Source organism: Leptonychotes weddellii, chromosome 5 (genome assembly GCF_054177405.1).
Source record: "Leptonychotes weddellii isolate Sample4059 chromosome 5, ASM5417740v2, whole genome shotgun sequence".
Lineage (NCBI taxonomy): Eukaryota > Metazoa > Chordata > Mammalia > Carnivora > Phocidae > Leptonychotes > Leptonychotes weddellii.
Genome location: NC_138373.1, coordinates 82,156,158 through 82,176,406, shown reverse-complemented (window position 1 = coordinate 82,176,406; position 20,249 = coordinate 82,156,158).

The following is a 20,249-nucleotide window of genomic DNA, read 5'->3' as shown; positions in this document are numbered from 1 at the left end:
AGTGTTGAATCTCAGATCTGTACCTCTGAAACAAATAATGCAATATATGTTAAGACAAAAAAAAGAAGAAGATAGCAGGAGGGGAAGAATGAAGGGGGGGAAATCAGAGGGGTAGACGAACCATGAGAGACAATGGACTCTGAAAAACAAACTGAGTTTTCTAGAGGGGAGGGGGGTGGGAGGACGGGTTAGCCTGGTGATGGGTATTGAGGAGGGCAAGTTTGGCATGGAGCACTGGGTGTTATCCACAAACAATGAAATCATGGAACACTACATCTAAAACTAATGATGTAATGTATGGGGATTAACATAACAATAAAAAATTTTTAAAAAAAAAGTCACCTCCCATTACTTCTGCCATATTCTACTCATTACAGCGGGTCAGTGAATCCAGCCCAATTCCAGGGGTGGTGATTACTTGAGTGTGAGTGTCAGAAGGTGAGAATCAATGATGGCCAGCTCAGAGGCTGCCTACCATTCCACATTCTCTCCCCAAGGCTCAAGATTCAAAAATTTCTTGGGCTTGAGGCTGTGTGAGCACCCATGTGCAGGGTTTTGCTTGTCATGTCCTCTACTATGATGCTGCCTCTGCTCAGTAACACTGGGGAGTGGAAGGGAGGGCAGCAATAACAAACATTCTTAACCCTGTTCTTACACTCATCCACTGCTTGCACCCAGGGCGGGCACCCCACCCCTTCTGTAAGCTCAACATTCCTCTGGTGGTATCTGCATGTATGTCCTCTGAGGGATTTCAAGACCTTTGCTCCGCAACACTTAAGCAGGCCTTTCTAATGGATGTCCACACCTCTAGTCAATGTGGTAATGCCATGCTCTCCCAGGTCAACCCTAAGCTATAATGCATGAGGGCCAGATGCTCCTTGTGTGAAGAGAATAACTCTTCTTACTGCATTAGAGGCTCCTTGCCTCTCCTCCCCAATTCTGGTAGCACATGGAAGGCAGTGATGTGGTCAATGCTAAAAGAGATCGAATTTTGCAGTGGAAACACTTGAGATCTACTCTCTTAGCAAATTTCAAGTATACAATACAGTATTGTTAAATATAATCACCATGTGGTACATTAGGTCTCCAGAAATTATTCATCTTATAACTGAAAGTTTGTGCCCTTTGACCCACATTTCCTCATCTTCCCCACACCCCAGCCCCTGGTAACCACCATTCCACTCTCTGTTATTATGAGTCTGATATATATCAAAACATCAGGTATACATCTTAAATATATACAATTTTTATTTTTCGATCATATCTCAATAAAGGTGGAAGCAAATAAAATCTTTAATGAGAGCAGGAGAGAGAAAGAGAGATCACACTCCAGGAATACAATGACTACAACTTTTCAAGAGAAGATATAGTTGGAAGACAATGTATTTTGCATTTACACTATAAAATCCTGGAAAATAAATTTAATATGACTAGAAAATGAAGGACTGTTGACATTTTACTACACACTCTGGGTAAGACTTGCATTTGTGGTTATCATCAGCAAAGCACAGTAACAACTTTAATAGAGTCGTTGGAACCCAGTATTCACAGAGGACGATGCAGAAACATAAGCAATGATGTAACCAGCACTAAATAAATGGTATGAGGGGAACTGCAGGCAAAGGCAAGAAGACATACTTTATTTTACTCCAGGCAGGATCCTAACACCCATGGCATTTTGAGCAATAACAGTATTGCTACCTTTTTCTCAGGGTAAATGTAGTAGGCTGAACAACGTACCTCAAAAAGTCCCATCCACCCAGAACCTCAGAATGTGACCTTATTTGGAAATAGGGTCTTTGGAGATATAATTAGTTAAGTCAAGTTATGGTCACACTGAATTGGGTCAGCCCTACATCCAGGGACTGATACCATTTTAAGAAGAGGAGAGGACAAACGGAGATACACCAAAAACAAACAAAAAAACAAAAACAACAACAACAACAACAGCAAAATACCACATACACATGGAAGTAGAGATTGAAGTGATGCATTTACTACAAGCCAAGGAACACTTAAGGACTTCTAGGAGCCACCAAAAGCTAGGAAGAGCCACAAGAAGCTGGGAAGAAAAGAGTCTTCTCTACAGCCTTCAGAGGAGCACGGCCCTGTCAACACCTTGATTTCAGGCTTCTAGCCTCTAGAGCTGTGAGAGATAGATGTCTGTTGCATTAAACTCCCCAGTTTGTGGTAATTTGTTATAGCAGCCCAAGGAATTTAATACAGTGTGAGGCAGAAAATTAACCAAGATGGCATATTTGACAATAAAGAAAATAAAGTGATGGTTCCCAAGCCTGAACAAGAAGAGATGGTACCTAAACACTGTAGAAGAATCTATGCATTACTGGACAATAAACAAAGAAATAACTACCTCTTCTCTACTCATTATCCTAAATCCTCATCAGTAAGTCATTATAACTCTTATAGACCCATGAATTATAATAAATTTTTCAACTAAGCTGTTGCTATAGACAAGGACACCACAAAAATATTTGTCCAGGGCCCTACATACCCTAGATGTGGCCCTGCTACTATTTACCTATATATCATTCTTGGCTCCTCTCCTTTTTTTTTTCTCATACCATATGTACTAGTTTGCCTAAGATAGTCCCAGATTGTACCTGTCCTGGCATAAATATTAAAAGTGCTCCCTTTTCTTCTCAAAAGGACCCCACTTTGATAAAATCACAAGCCTTTCCAATTATACCATCAGCTAGTCTTAAAGGCCTTATGTTTAAAAAAAAAAAAAAAAAAGAATTCCTATTTGACCACTCCCCACCATCATTCAATGCACTTTTATAATAGCATACAAACTGTTCTCCTTGCTTCTATTCTTGTCCCCCCGCACCGCCCCCCCCCACACACACATCCACAATTTCTTCTCTACAAATGCTGTCAGGGTGATTTTCTTAAAATGTAAATCGGCATATGTCACTCTGCTAAATAAATAAATAAATACAAATAAACAGAACAAAGCTCTACAATTGCTTCCTATCACACACAGAATAAAATTAAAAAACTGGAATACTTGACCCCCAATTTGTCTGATGGCTCCCACCTTCTCCTCACTGTTCAGGTATGCACTCAGAAACCACATCCTCAGAGAGCCCTTCCCTGACTGCCCCCATCTAAATAGTGTCCTTCCAACCCTGTCACCCTTTAGTTCAAAATTTTCTGTTTTCTCCATAACACTTAACATTACTGAAGTTGTGCTATATCTTGTATGATGATTTTATTTTATTCTAGTCTGTCCCCCCACCATTAGAATGTAAGCTTAATGAGGGCAGGGACTATCTTTTTCACGATTGTGATTACAGTACCAAGAAAAATGTCCAGAACACAGCACTCAGTAAATATTTACTGAACAGGTTAGAGTAACTGCTTTATGCTGTCTCGTGAAAGATGTATATTTACAGAGCTATGGAAACAAAGTGGAGAAGCAACAAATTCCAAAGGCCATGATCAAATGCAACCTGTATGTGGATTCTAGATTAATGTTCCTGAAACACAAGTATACTCCTATCACTCCACTATTCAAAAATCTTTAGCATCTTTATATTATAGATAAATTCCAAACTCACTAGTCGAGCATTCAAAGTTATCTTTGGTCTGCCCCTATTTAATTCTCTCCAACTCCATGTTTTCATCTCTGATTTGTGCACTCCACTTAAAAATTTTCAGTTTCATTCTCATATTTTATCATCCTTCCAGAATGTCTTCATCCATCTCTTGCCTTCCCCACAAACTTCTTTCCACATATATAGTCCTAATTTGTCCCTCGAGGTGAGGGTCAAGCTTCCTGCTGCTCTACTGTGTGTTCACAGATATTTCCAGAGCTTCCTCAGCCTTTTCAGCAAGCGTGGTTTCTTGTCATCAGCATCATTCATCTGGTATTTGGCAATTTTTTGTGTGAACTGTTACTTTTTACGTCTCATGAGATTTCTGCTCAACTAAATATAGAATAATTGGGAAACAAATACTTACATCCTTTGTGTCATAGAATTGAGGCTATAATAAATACCCAATAAGTTATTACTGATTGACTGATAAGTAAACACATGTACCATATGTAAATGGTGCTCTCTCTGACTCATATTATACTGGGGAATAAGTTCATCTGCTGAGGGCTGTCTTTGAGTCACGCTGACGTATATCTTAATTGGTTTAAGAAGAATGAAATTCAATTGGAAAGATACATTTCTTGAAATGAAGAGACTGAGACACAAAAGGACTCTCTTCTCAAATAAAAAATATAAATACATAATATTAGGATTTGGGATTATTATCATTAGGATAAATGACAGAAAAAATGGAGAACATTCCTTCTCAGACCTTTTTCCCAAAAGACAGGAATAAAACTATGAACTTTTCTGGAAAGTTGTTCACCAGGCTATAAAATCTCACTTATAAATTCTCTTTTTTTCCTGTCTTTAATTTTTGAAGTAAGTTTAAAACATCAAGATATTGGTCCTCAGTCAACAACAACAAAAAAAACCATTCCTTGACTCTGCATGCTTGTTGAACTCTGACGACAGCATGAAGAACTCCTTTGAGTTTTTCAGGTTGTGTTTCCATACCGAGAGCTCCTGCAATAGCTCTAGAGTCCTGTGAGCAGCTTCCTCAGAAGGAGAGCAGATGTGGCATTCATATGTTTCCCTGATGTTCATTTTCTTGAACTTGATTTCATTTACTCTTTTAACTCTTTTTTAAAGAATAGTGTTCTTGGCTTAAAATATTAGTTTTATTTTTGCATAAATTTGCACAACAAGGCATTACCTCAAAATATGTATAACAAAATCAAGTAAATTTATTAGTCAACCTACAGTAATTGGGTTCAGGTTCAAAATGGATGGTGTTACATATATAAAATGCCTACAATTTTAAAATTAATCACAACCTTGATCAAGAAGAGGTAAGAAATTGCTGGAGAGCACTGCTTAATATCCTATGAAAGAGCCCATAGAGTTATTTTGGTTTTACTAAATAACTCTATGGGAAACTGGCTGGCTCCTTATTTTCCGCACTACCAAAAGTGAGCACAGTTCAAACTTTACCCCTTCTATGAAGTCATTTTATTAATCTTGGCATCCTTAGAACCGAGCATTGTTTCTACAGCACAGACAGATGACCACTTTTCTTTTTCATTTGAATTATTCAGTTTCCCTTTCTCTAGCCCATAAACCAGTTTTTTGTTGTTCTTTTTATTTTTTGTTTTTGCTCTAAGTGTGGTCTACTGATCTCCATCAGAATTGTCTGTAGAATCTAGACCAAAGTTACTGAGTCAGTTTCTGAAGATGGAATCTACAACTCTGAATTTTTAACAAGCTTCCTGAATCATTCTCATTCACATGAAATTTTGAGACCCAGTCCTACACACACATCATATAACAGACACATTTCTTACTCAGAAAAATAAACTAAGCAGATGTTAGAAAGGAGGATTTTTCTGTTCGTCTTTTTATCAGTCTACCAAAAGGAATGATTGTTCACCCAGGAGAGACCTATTTACTAGGTGGATGATGGAAAATGGTAATACCTTTTACACAATCTGCTTTGCATTTGCCATTCATTGACAAGTGTGTCTTATGAGGAATCAGGACCCCTCATGTTCTCTGTAATCCTCCCACATTCCCATCTGGAAATGTAACATATTTAAGCCACATGAGTCCTTCCATCTTCAAGAGCCCCACCATTTGGAGATGATTGAAAATACACAAAGAAGAAAGTTCTAGAATGTCAAATATTTTAAAGTTGTAGAAATTAATAAGTACTAAATATCACATTTTAACCAAATCCATGCACTAAATACATTATAGGGCAAAGACCTCCTACTCTCTTCATACTATAAGAAATTTCTCAAGTACAGTTGTCCTTATCGCTGCTTTTTTTTCCCCCATAGCTTTTCTTATAGGCATTTTCTGCCCTAGTGCTAAAATGGTCTATGGAAAAGCTGGTTAAAAAGGCCTATCTCAATAAGTAATTCTCATGCAGACAGATGTTGTGCTGGTTTTCTGCTTGCTTTGCTGTCAGTCATTAAAGTATCTGGAATTGCTAGGAGGCTAATCAGCAATTTTTTGACAAATGTCAAGTAATTAAATGATTATAGCTCTAGCTAACTTTTCAAAAAAAATTAATAAAGCCCCTGTCAAGTAGCTGAACTCAGGCAGCCTTCTTTCTTAACTGCCCAGAAGTGTTTCTAATAATGTGAAAGCTTTTGCTGAGAGAAAAGCTCTTAATGATAAAATGTATAATACACTAACAAGTACCCTCTAAATTAGAAAACAGAAAACATTAAAAGAAGTATACTACCAAAGACTTGGGGCCAGAGAGAAATCAGTAGGCTATTTGATCAATTTTTTCTGAGAAAAAAAAAAAGTCCTTTGTATTCAAAACCTGTACCCATGTTTGTCCCTTTGTACTCTTTGAGTTGGTTTTCCAGTGATAGTGATCAGTTCGTATTAATTTATGCACTCTCTCTCACTTGTTTCCCATCACTGTCAGTACAGGGCTTTATGTGCCACTGCTAAGATAATAGAAGTGAGTTTGAGCATAAAGCAATGACTGCTTGCATTCCATCTGACCATTATCATTACCATCATCATCGATTATGTAAAGATAAGTAGCAACAGTATTAAATATGTTGTTGAAAAATACAGTTTCTGTTACTGAATAATTGCAATAACAACAAAAAATACTGACCCTCATTTAATCCTCATTTCAACTCTATGAGTGGTATTATCTCCATTTTATTTTTTTTTCTTTCTTTTTTTTTTTTTTAAAGATTTTATTTATTTATCTGAGAGAGAGAGAATGAGAGACAGAGAGCACGAGAGGGAGGAGGGTCAGAGGGAGAAGCAGACTCCCCGCCGAGCAGGGAGCCCAATGCGGGACTCGATCCAGGGACTCCAGGATCATGACCTGAGCCGAAGGCAGTCGCTTAACCAACTGAGCCACCCAGGCGCCCTATTATCTCCATTTTAAAGAGGAAATCTAAAGCACAGAAAAGTTACCTGTGTTGCCTAAGGTCATTTATGATGTGGTAAGTATCAGAGCCAGGATTCAAAACAGGCAGGCTAGCTTCAGAGCACACACTCTTCACCACTGTGTTATGATGCTATCAAGAAAAATAAATCAGTTCATGTAGATATGGACTCAAGACTTCATTATCAGAGCTCTAAACAACTGAGCTTACCAGTCATAGGTAAATCTTGCATAACAATTTAGATGCATACCCAAAGGTCCTCATAAAATTAAAGCGAATAATTTTTACCTAACAAAAAATATTCCCTGGAGAAAATAGGTATATCTCATTGTAGGCATAATTTATAAGATTAACATAAGAGAAATACTAAATGAGCATTCTATTAGTCAGAATTAGCTGTAATGCAGTAATACTTTGGAGATTCAGGATCGACTCTATACTTGAGGACTTTAGGCTTTTTTCTGTCCACAATACACTGAGTTACTCAACCTCTTTTTAGAAAGTACTGAGGACAGAATTTGAGCATATTAATTAGGTGAACAGAATTTTTAAGGTATAAATATATTTATATAATTTTAAATTAGAAAAAATATATTTTTAAAATGTTATGCAAGCACTCATATATACATAAATTAATCCCTATATATTGCTCAAGATAATGACAGAAAAGATTGTTAACTATAAATGTTAAATATACTTTGGGGGGTAAAATAAAGTTCAAGGGTATAAAAGTAAACTTATGAATTATACTAGGTAAGCATTATCTGTCAGACAAGGAAATCGGGAGAAGATGATGATGAAGGGCTCCATGGATAAATAAGGAAGACAGGGCACCTGGGTGGCTCAGATGGTTAAGCGTCTGCCTTCGGCTCAGGTCATGATCCCAGGGTCCTGGGATCGAGTCCCGCATCGGGCTCCCTGCTCAGCGGGGAGCCTGCTTCTCCCTCTGCTTCTCTCTCTCTGTCTGTTATGAATAAATAAATAAAATCTTAAAAAAAAAAAATTAAAAAAAAATAAATAAATAAGGAAGACAGGACTGCCATCCCAGAGGGACAGCCCCAAAGTTGGAGCTAATGATCCAGTCTTCTGGTTAATGACTGTGATCACAACTACACCCCAATTCACACACAAAACTCTGAACAAGTCTTTCCAAAGTGAAGGAACTTCATAGATATCTTCGACTGCAAGGAATATACCTTAGGTATACCTTAGTCATTAAACTTTGCATCACCTTACTTTCCTCATCTGTAAAATGGAAAGGCTAAAACTGCCTGCCTTTGAGAATGGTGGTGAGAGAGACAATGCATGGATAGGCCTAAGCATAGTGTGTGACACATGGTAAGATTTTTTAAAATGTTATCCCTTAACTAGAGTTATAAACCCAAAGAGCTGGAATTTTACTATTATTTGAGGGATGTCCCTTCTTTAATCTGCAGAAGTAAGCCAAACAGTAAAGGAGACATTATATACCCTTTTTTCTTGCCTTTCTATCTCTTTTGTATTCTCTAAGTACAGAAAGATAAGATGAAAAGTAATAAATACTATTTTTCAAAGATATCATTGCTTTTCTTCTCACTTAGTCCCTAAAGAACTTTGGGCCAAAACAGTCTACAATAAGAAAAGTTAAGAAACTTTAATTAGGATCTTGAAATTCCCTTTATAAAAATGTCACTATTACTCCTTTGGTGTCAGCAAATATTTATTAAAGGTTTACAAGGCCCCAGGCACTGTTAGGGCACAAACACAGGGAAAAACCAGAAATCTTTCTCCTTAAGATACTCAAAACTGAATGAGGAGACAGACCCAGGAACAATTACAATATCCCAAAATAATTACTTTATTGGAGGATTTTACAAAGGATTTCCTAGACAAAGAATTGCCCATGTCTGTTTAGAAAAATTAAGGAAGGCTCACAGTAGTAGGTGCTTTCCAGGCACTCAGGAAATTTCAGAGAGAACAAGAATATTCGAGGCACAGAGGTTGAAACCATAAGTGTAAGAATTATAAACATGATTGGAGGGAAGGAGAGACAGAATAGGAGTCCAAACAGACTAGTAGGAATGTGCTCACAAAGGGATTTCATATCATAAAAAGGAGTAGAGAAAGTGGATATCAGATGTATGTTTTAGAAAAACTAATTTTAATGACATAGTGATTGACTGAAGTGGGTTGATAGAAGATGCAGGGATATCAAGGAGAAGATTATGTGAGAGTCCAAGCATCTAAACAAGGACTGAAAGAGTCGGAATACAGTGGAGAAGAGGCCTAGTATTTAATAGAATGAATAAATGGGATCTGTTGATTGATAGATATTAGAAATGAGAAGGAGTTAAACAATCCACTCATAAACAACTGAGAAAAAAAAAAAAAAAAAAGAAATGAGAAGGAGTGCCAGTAGTGATGGCTCCATGATGAGGAATGCCAGAGGGATCTGTGTGTATGAGTCTGGGTTTAATGAAGAGACAGAATTCATGCAGTAATTTGAGTAGAGAAAGTTTACTACACAGAATCATTAACTAAAACAGGGGGTAACCTACAAAAAGGAAAACAGAACTTATAAGCTACAAAAATGGCCGATTTGGGAGCAGTCACTACCTCTTTTTTGTTCAGGTGAAACATCTGAGGAAGCAATAAGTTTGAAAGAGGCCCCTGTGATCCACCAAGGTCAAATTCCAGAAATTGATGAGCAGCCATGGCCCAGCCCAGCAATTACCAAGTATTTTGCTGAAATGTCACACCCAGCAGCACACACTAGGACTTCAATCTCTGAGGTGGTGGAGGAAGCTATCTATGGGGAGAGGCTACACTGCTAAATTCACTGGAAGGCCCTGGGGTGCTGAGGAAAGCTGCCCATGGGGAAGTCTTGCTGGAGCCTATCAAGGGGAAGAAGTGATGAAAGAGAAATTCCTTCTACCTGAAGTATACTTCAACACTCTGTCAAGATAGCTGGCAAAAGAGAAATGTTTACAGGGTCCCGCTTTATTATCACAGAGAAGGCAATGAAGAGTGGATTTGGAGCTGAGAAGCAATAAATTGAGAACTGGCACAGCATGTGCAAGGAGAAGGTGAATTCTATTATGAAAATTTTGAGTTTGAGGTGCCTTTGGGGACACCCATATGGGATAATGAGTCTTGAAATCTAAAGAGAGGTTTGAGTAGAGGTACAGATTTTTAAGAATTTTCAAAAGATTTGTGGCAGATAGAGCCTTGGGCGTGGATGAAATTGTTCAAAGAAAATGAGTTCTTGAAAAGAAAAGATGTCAAGGACAATGGAAACAGCACATGCCAAGAGGAGACAGAGGAAAAAGAGCCCACAAAAGAAACCAGAAATTAAATCACAAGACAGTAGATTTATGGTTAAAAAATATGAGGAGGAAGTGTTGACCAACGTATAGTGTTTGGTAAAAGAAAACCAGAAAATGTTCACTAGATTTAAAATTTTAATTAAAATTTAAAACTTAGTGAAAAAACTTTCAATATAAGGGTGATAGTCAAAGTCAAATTACATGGATCCAGATATGAACAAGTGAGGAAATAGAGACAGAAAACAGATTTTTTTTCTTTAGGGTGGTAACTAAAAGGGGACGAAGTGTCAGTGGAGAAGGGTTTTCTTAGTTTGTTTGCTTGTTTGCTTGCTTGCTTTGGAGGGTGGGAGTTGGGGCTGAGGGACAGAGAGAGAAAAAAGTGGTGTGAAAGACACTTGAGCATGTGAAAAAAAAAAATGAAAATCCAGACACAGGAAAGAAAGGAGATAACTGATGAAGTAAATATTGGAGGAGGCAGCACACAGATTAAGGAATCAGAATCAGATAGAAGTGGAGACACCTCCTTCTCAAGAATATTTATTTGCCAATTAGTAAACAGAAATAGATGGTGGAATTTCCACCCACCCTAAACTTACAATATTACCCAACTCAGAAACAAAAGATTCCTTGAATTTTGGAGGTTGAAGGGAACTCAGAACAATGTTCTCAAAATGGTAGTCCACAAACCATTAACATCAGAATGGGATGAGGAAAGCCCTTTTTATGAGGATTCCTTAGGAGCTAAATTAAAAACAAGAAGGAGCCTACCTCAGGCCCTTTGGTGCCTCCCTGTTATAGGATCTGTCACTGTGCTACCATGATTCATTTACATGTCTGTTTCTTCTGCTAGACTTTGAAATCCTCAAGACAGGTCTGGGTCTGACTCACATTTATACTTTTAGTGACCAGCCAAGCACAATCAGTGTGGAATAGGTAAAGAAATGAATAAATCAACCCAAGCCTCAAACAACAGCAACAACAACAAAACAAAGCAAAAAAATAGGGAGAGCCCAGAAAGCAGCACTGAGCCTTCTTCAACCAAAGCAGACCCCCCTGTGCTGACCTATGCAGCTCTCTCTTCCTATTTCATTCAAAGGAGAGTCCTCTCAAGCTTTGGCACAACCCATTCTTTTTCCAGATGAGGAACCTAGGGAATTGAGAAGACAAGTGACTAGTCCAAAATGCCAGGGCTACTCTGTCTCTAGAACATAGGCCTCGGTTCATTATTAATAATAAACCAGTTAATTTATCAATTCCCCCAAACTTAACCATTTATACTATTTGCAATTAATCCAAATAATGTTGACCTCAACCTCACCCTTTGCTCAGCATGGTATCCTACACCTTTATTCAAGAAAAATCAAGAAACCATCTATCTGTGGCTTCTTATGTGTTTGCTTAGCAGAAATGCATTGAGAGGTAGCTATTCTAATAAACTCTGAAACTCATAAACAAGAAAGAACCTCAAGAAACTGACTGAATGCACTGTGTTCTGCCACATCAATGTCCCATTTGAGCCAGATGATTTGCTATTTCTCTTGTAATAAAAAGAAAGTCCATAACTGCCCTTGGGAAATAATCCTGTGTTTTCTCACTTTTGCTATAAGCAATCAAATGAAACAAAATAAAAACTTCCACGCTCTAACTTCAGGATTTAGGGAGAGAACCATCAAAATTACGTTAGGAAAATTTTTTAAAATATACATTCCCTTGCTCTAACCAAGATAATCCTGATAAATTATTATTAACCCCAGGCAGTTTATATACAAAGAAAGAAAGAAGTGAAAACTAAATGAATGTTAAACATATATACCAAGCCAAAAGTCAGAATAACAAGGCTAAAGTACATGTACTAATATCAGATAAGTGAGACTTTGAAGCAAAGAGTATTATCAGAGATAATAAAAATAATAAAGGAAGATACAAAAATCATAAACATATGTAAACCTAAAATTGCAGAATTAAAGGGAGAAATATAGAATTCTACAATCAAATTTTGAGATGTTAACACCCATCCCCATCTCAGCAATTGATAAAACAGCTAGATACAAACTCAATAAAAACATAAGTGATCTGAAAAACACCAAGAACCACCATGACATAATTTATGTTAACAGAATCAGCAAATGCAGAATATATATTATTTTCAAGTGTACATGTACATGATACATTCACCAAGATAGAGCACAGAACCATAAAATAGTTCTCAATAAATTAAAAAAAGATTGAAATCTGACAGAGCATGTTCTCTGACCACAACAGAATAAACGTGGAGATTAACAACAATGAAAAACATAAATATTATTTCAATATTTATAAGACCTTGGGATAAGCAAAAGTTTCTTAGAACACAAAGAATTCAAACCATAACAAAATTGATAAATTGGGCTTTTTCAAAATTAAAACCTTTCATTCTTCAAAAGACACCATTAAGAGAAGGAAAAGGTAAAATGTCAACAGGGAGAAAAACTTTGTGACACATACATAAGACAAAGCACTTGGATCCAGAATACTGGATCCAGAATATCTAAAGAACTTTTCTAATTCAATAATAAGAAAAAAAAATTTAAAAAGTAGACAAAAGATGTGAACAGACACTTCAGAAAAGAAGATATATGAATAAAGCACATGAAAAGATGCTCAACATCACTAATCACTAGGGAAATGCAATCTGAAACTACAGTAAGATACAAAGTACATATCTATTAGAGTGACTAAATTTTTTAAAATAAAAATAATCTTGCCAAGTCTTGGCAAGATATAGAACAACTGGAATTCTCACACAGTGCTGGTGGGGATATAGAATAGTACAGCCACTTTGGAAAACAATTTGGCCGTTTTAAAAAATTTAGAAGTTACTTTCCATACAATCTAGCCATTCTACTGCTCGGTATTTATATAAGAGAATCCAAGACATAAAAGCTTGCACATGAATGCTCACAACAAACAGCTTTATCTTTAACAGAAACTAGAAACAACCCAAATGTCCATTAACAGGTGAATGGATAAATAAATTGTGGTATATTCATACAGTGGAACACGAAGTCATTGATATACACAACTACATGGCTGGACATCAAAATTATTATGTGAAAGAAGCCGAGAGAGAGAGAGAGAGGAAGAGAGAGAGAGAGTATACACTTTATGATTGAATTCATGTAAATTTCTAGATGCAAAATGCTTTGTATCAAGATTTTAGTGATGATTTCATGGGGACAACCATATGTTGAAATTGATCCAATACACATTTTAAACATATATTTAAACATATTTTATTGTACTGATTCATACCTCAATAAAGATATAAGAAATTAAAAAAATAATCCAGCATTGGGAGAGAGTGGGCTGACTACAGAAGAAATAAGATTAGCCAGAGGTTGATAATTACTGAAGTTAGGAAATAGGTGTAAGTACAGGGAATTCATTAGAGTAATATCTTTACTTCTGCATTTGCTTGAAATTTTGCTTAAACAAATGTTTCAAAATCTCTGAATAAAGCCTATTAAAAATGCAGTTTTGATTTCTTGTAAAACCTGTAGAGAGAAGTTAATTTTCTGGCCGTAGTAGTTGCTTAGCATTCTAGCCTCCATTTTGCTGACCATACTACAACATGGCTTATATATGTTAATTAATATTTTGTTATGATTTTGTAAATAAATCAGTCCAAAGCTCAGTGACACTGGGGGAGGGAGGGTTGTGATCAAGAATTATCTTTGGAGATTATTTGTGATTATAAATTAGGGTTATTAAGAAAAGAAAATCCAAAACTTGGAAATAAGCAAATGGATGACCATATTTTCTTTCAATGTCATAGTGGAACTTGTCTAAAAAACATAGCCAGGATTTATTTAATTCTCTAGGGTATGTATCTTTGTTTGACAGTACTATTTACTACTGATTAGAATATTTTATAATTCGGTGGAGGGATATTAACTTGTAGAGAACTTACAATGATGCAAATGGTTCTTGTCCAATAACAATAAAGTCTGTCTAGTCGAGATTTTAATCTGCTAAAGATGCAAATGACTCCTGCCTAGTTAAAAAAGAAAAAGATAACCCCAAATATTACACTTTCTTTTTTTTTAATTTTTTTAAATTATGTTCAGTTAGCCAGCATATAGTACATCATTAGTTTTTGATGTAATATTCAACAATTCATTAGTTGCCTATAACACCCAGTGCTCATCATCACACGTATTACACTTTTTCTTCAGGACATCCCCTGGGTTTGTACTTAACTTGGCAATACTTTACTCAGTGTTCATTCTTTCAGTGACTACAAATATTTTTCTCTACTATATTCCCCTGAATCAGATTTACCATACCTTTGGCATTCTCATTAAAAAGTTAGATATGATAGCCAAGATATGGAAACAACCCAAGTGTTCACCTATGGATGACTGGGTAAAGAAAATGCAGTGTGTGTGTGTGTGCGTGTGTGTGTGTGTGTGTGTGTGTGTACATACAATGGAATAAAAAAACAAAATGAGATCTTGCCATTTGTGACAACATGGATGGAACCTTGAGGGCATTATGCTAAGTGAAACAAGTCCAACAGAGAAAGACAAATCCCATAGATCTCACTTATATGTAGAATCTAAAAAAAAAAAAAAAAAGTTTCATAAGTAACAAGAGCAGATTGGTGATTGCCAGCAGCATGGTTGGGGGAATAGGGACATGAAAGGGGTCAAAAGGTACAAACTTCCAGTTATAAAATAAATACATCATGGGAATTTTTTAAAAGTTAAATCTTTATGTGCTCATTTCTACAAAATAGTCTAAAAATGCCCAAATCCTGCCTTGTATCAGGCACATTATCTCTCCATAAAAATCTTATAGAGATAGAAGCAAAGGGGACACTATTATTTTTGGCTCATCTTGTGCCTGAAACTCAAGTGCAGAACCCTATAGTAAATTGGGCTTAAGGCCTAAGGAAAATCTTCTTCCTTCACCTAACCTAAATCTCAATTTTATTATTAGGCAGCTACGCCAGCTCTTACAAATGAAGAGAGTAAGGTGGCCAAACTTGCCTTTTGAATCAGCTTGCCACCTGGAAAAAAGGAGAAGGAAGGGCCACACTCATGGGTGACCTTTTAGCAAATACTTACTCTTTGGTAAATGTGGCTTAATCAGGATTCTGAAATCTGTGAAATTAACCACAATGTGGTAGCAAGAAGGATGAGAAGCAGCAGCAAGGGGGCTTGAGTTAGCTAATCCCCTAGATACCTAACACTGAGTAGCTAGACTGAGGGGACCAAGTCCTGGGAAAGGTCACAATCCAGTTGCACAGGCCAGACTTTCTGCTTCTGTAAAGCCGAAGAGCTGTCCGTACAGAAGTTCTAGGTTAGAGGAATGCAAGGTTACTGTGGCCTGGGGTGTTCAGACTGAAATGTGATGGATGGAATGTAAGGGGCTTTTGGGTGTTTTCTTTGTTTTTCTCTCCTTCTTAGTTTTGGGAAAGAAGTAAATGCAGGAATTTATAAAATAACTCTGGAGAGAGGAAAGGTACAGGGTTTCTCCTGGGCTACCAATTCTAGTTCCCAAGAGTGTAGATATAAGAATAACGGTGTTAATACACATTACATGTATATTTGAATAAAATATGAAAAGGCAATGAATGGGGAGGGGACGGCAGGCAGGAGGACCAGAGGCAGAAGACTGAGTTCTAACACACTGACAGCACCATGCAATCCCTGGGAGAGCGGAAGGCCTCGCCCCCAGCAGTCAGGCCCTCTCTCCGTAAGCACGCCCTCAGAGCACTGATGATGGATGGCTCTCTGGACATTCCAGTGCTTGAAGTTTAGCAAATCTGAACAGCCCTCTAGACATCAACAGTAACTCCCCAGATACTCATGTTTATCTTCTTCTAAAACAAATTGGACTGGAAGAATGAAAATAAAGGGAGATGTCGTGGAGGATGTGTGTTTTTGGTTGGGGAGGAGAAAAAGACCGCGTTACAGGGGTTTGAAGCCCAGACGAAGCAAACGCTTAAGCTCGGTATTTTGTGCAGGACCCAGAACCAGCAGGGAAAAGCCTGGAAGCCAGCCCTGGCCCAGGCCACTAGCTGTCTTGGATGAGCCATCTAACCACCTTGCTCTTCCTCCCATATCTGTCAAATGAGTGGATTAAATCAAGAGAATTACCTCCTAGTTTCCTTCCAACTCTAAGGTATTGAATACTAAGTATTATGAGTACCAGAAATTAAATTTAACAATAGATGGAAAGAATAGGAAAGGAGTTAGGGTTTAATTTTACCTAAATAAATCAGCAACAATCGCTGGATCCACCTCTTCTGAAAACCTTTAAGTTCTCTACTTTCTGAATAGAAACCAAGCTATAGGAGAGAATGGGGCTTACGATCACAGTCACAATGCCGGGGAAGAAATGGCGGGGGGCGGGGGGAGCCCAACTCAACACGTGGTCATTGTTTTATTAATGAGATGCTGCCTCCTGCAGAGCAAAATCAACACAGCGCTCGAGCGGAAACATCTCCTCGGGGCAAACCGGAACAACTGTTCTGTTCTAATAGCCTGGCTTTTCGGAGTTGTTGTTGTTTGTTGGTTGGTTGTTGCTTTGTTTTGTTTTATTTAGGGTGGTGGAAAGAAAATAGGATATAAAGTTAAAATTTTCTAAAGTTTGCCAGCATCTTCCTGGAAATGTTTCCTGACTAAACTCAAGTCCCGCCGGAGCTTGTATTTAGTTCCCTTCACACGCTCTCCTCTCGGGAGCCTGGTTTTCTTCTCTGTGCTTGGTGCCACCTGGTTTGCAGCTGAACAAAGAACAATCCTCTCCATTTTGCATTAGTCTTGCTTGAAGAGTTCATAAGAAAACAGTGATACCAAATGTGGCAGGCTCTTGAGAAAGTATAATTACACAGAAACAAATAGGGTATGTGTTAGCCTAAATATGTCTGGAGTGATTTATTATTTTTGTTACAGTTCAATAAGTTTTTGTCTTTGATGTGGAGGTTTTCATTGAGGAAAACGTATGGTAAGTTCTAACAGTAAAATAAGCACTGTAAGAGCATAGACTCTGGAGCCAGGCTGCCTGGGTTTGAAACCAGCCCTTACTAGTTATGTGGTGTGGGTTAATTTGCTTCACCTCTCTGTGCTTCCATTTCCTCAGCTATCAAGTAGAGGTAACAGTGAGACTTGTCTCCCAAGTATCGTGGGAATTTGTCTTTGTAATGCCCTTAGAATAACAGCTGGCTCACAGTCAATGCTACATACGTACTTATTAGTTCGAACAAATATTTGTTAAATAAATAAGCTGGGGGAGGAGGAGGATCTGAATCCTTCCTTTCTCATATACTTTCCCTTTCATAACCACCATCCATGTCTCTCTCCTGCATCTTTCTATTCTGTAACAATTAATTATCTTTTTCCTATCCTTTTCTCAGATGTGCTCTTTCTTGCGCTTCCAACATTATAGAGAAAATAAGAATCAAAGAATCGTAGGGCAGGAAAGTATGTCTACTAGGTTTAGTCCTTTCATCTACAAGGAAAAGGAACTGAGACCCAGAGAGATTAATTACAGGTCTAGGGTCAAACAGCTAATGAAGGGTCACTTCTTACCAGACATTTAAAAAGCTCCTTGTCCTCTAAAGCACAGTATTTCTGATACTGAGCTTCCCCATTACTTCCACCTCTCTAGACCCCTACCCTCCTTCTCCTCCTCCTCTTCCTTTTTTTTTTTCCTTCTTTCTCTCTCACCCTCAAATGCACCTCACTCCAGTGAAGGGCTGGAAACTGAGTAACTTGCTCAAGTCTGTTCTTAATGACCTTTCTTATTTGCTTGCTTGAATTCCCTTTTGCTGGCATAAATAACATGCCCATAGTTCTGAAACAAAACCCAGGCTAGGATTAGAATTTTTTACCTTTTTTAAAAAAAGAAGTGATATATGAACAAGTTAAGAAAACACAAAACTTCAATCACAGGTGATTTTGCATTTAAAGAATTAACTTTCTTTAAAAGAATGAAGGTACCTGAAATTGGTACTATTCTGGAGTCCAAATGTACAGGTATACACCACATACAATTGAAATGACACACATATTCAAGCCTCTGGAATCTTACTGGTTTCCATGCTGTGTTCTTTCAATCCTCTGGCCACTAGTCACTCAGCCACCAAGATATATACATCAACATAATTATTTATCATCATTTATTGGGTAACTACTATCTGCAAAGAATCTGGTGACACATTAAACAAACAAACAAAAGAGCCTAAGAGTGTAGTTTATACTTTAGTGGGATAAACAGAAAAACCTGCAATTAAGTAAGTTTAAGTGTTAAAATGGAGTAAAACACATAAAAGTATCGGTCAGCAGAGCCTCAGTCAAGAGTTAAATGTACAAAAGAAGACAGTCTAATCCAGTCAGGTTGGGTGACATATAAGTAATTAATAAACAAATATGCATAATTACCAGTGAGATCACTGCTGCGAAGAAGATGATCAGGGTGCCATCATAGATGAGAAAAGGGAACCAGGGGAGGCTCATTTATTTGGCATATCTAGGAAGGTTTCTCTAAAGAAGTGGCCTGAGTTCACTGAAACCTGAAGAACAAGTTGAGTAAAAAGTGACCCAGGCAGAAGAATAGCATGAATGGAGTCCTGATTGAGTAGAGAGCTCAGTGCTACTGTGCTGAGGGCTAAATGCGGGCCAGCTGTGCCTACTGGTTGTGAGCAACAAGAGATGGTGCAAGATGAGCCTGGCAGTAGAGACAGGAGCTGGAGCTTGCAGAGCCTCAAAGGCAGTGTTAAGGGTCTGTATTTTATCCGAAGCAATGAGGAACTCTTGAAAGATGAAAAACAAGGACATTGCATGATCCTATTTGCATTTTAAATAAATCACTATGATTACTGGTGTGGAGAATGGATTGCAGGGGGATATGGGTAGAAAGAGGGAGACCAATTCGGAAATTCTTCCAGTGGTACATGGAGGGATAATAATGGCTTAGACTAAAATAAGACAGTAAAGACATAGGAGAAAGTCAATCAATTCAAGACATGTTTTGGGGTCGAATACATAAATAGTTTATTGTGATAAATTGGAGGAGGGGGACGTTAGTTATGAAGGACACTTCCAAGTTTTTGGCCTAAATCTTCTTTCCTAATTTCACTCAGTATTTTTTTTTCCTTTTCTTCATTCTCTGGTCATCTTTCTTATGCCCCTGGTACACTACAGAAAGAAGCAAGATAATAGAACCAGGCTATGCTCTTAAAGTTTGCAAGCTGTAGGACTTTACATTGGATTAAAATGTGGGCCAGCTCTGTAAATATGTTTTCATTATGATTTGAGATTGTCCAGGATTTGCCAAGCTATTTCCTAGTACCCGCATCTTAAATTCTACCAATAGAATATCCATTTGGCCCTATATAGCATTCTATCTCTTAGAATTTTCCAGGCAAAATGCAAATATTCTAGGCAAGGTCAATGCTATATGTCTTTCACTCACCTTAGAAACAAATATTTTAGGAGAGAGCTGAGAGGAAGTCCTTCCCTGAGTTATATCATAAGGTTGGGAAATGTGAAAGAAAAAGAGGAAGGGCACTAAAAAGGGAAATGAAGGATACCAACTTTTAGCTTTTTCAGAGTTTGGCTGATGACCAACGTTGGATGCTACTTACTGATTAGAATGTCATTTTCTGGGGATTTGCATACATGCATATTCAGGTAGATAATCAGTTGAAGCAAATAAGAAAGGTACATCTAGTATATATTAGAACACAGTTAACAGTTGAGAAGAAACCACGCTGTGCTTACAAACATGACTGCAGAATATTGTGTGATGTTCTTTTCTCCACGCATTAAAAAAAAAAAAAAAAAAGATCAAGAATGAAACTAATTATGCTGGAAAAGCACATCCAGTCAGAACTTTGGGGAAAAAAAAAGGTGTTTGGAGCAATTAAAAGCAAAGACTTGACAGTAAAAAAAAAAAAAAAAAATCATTGTAAGTTG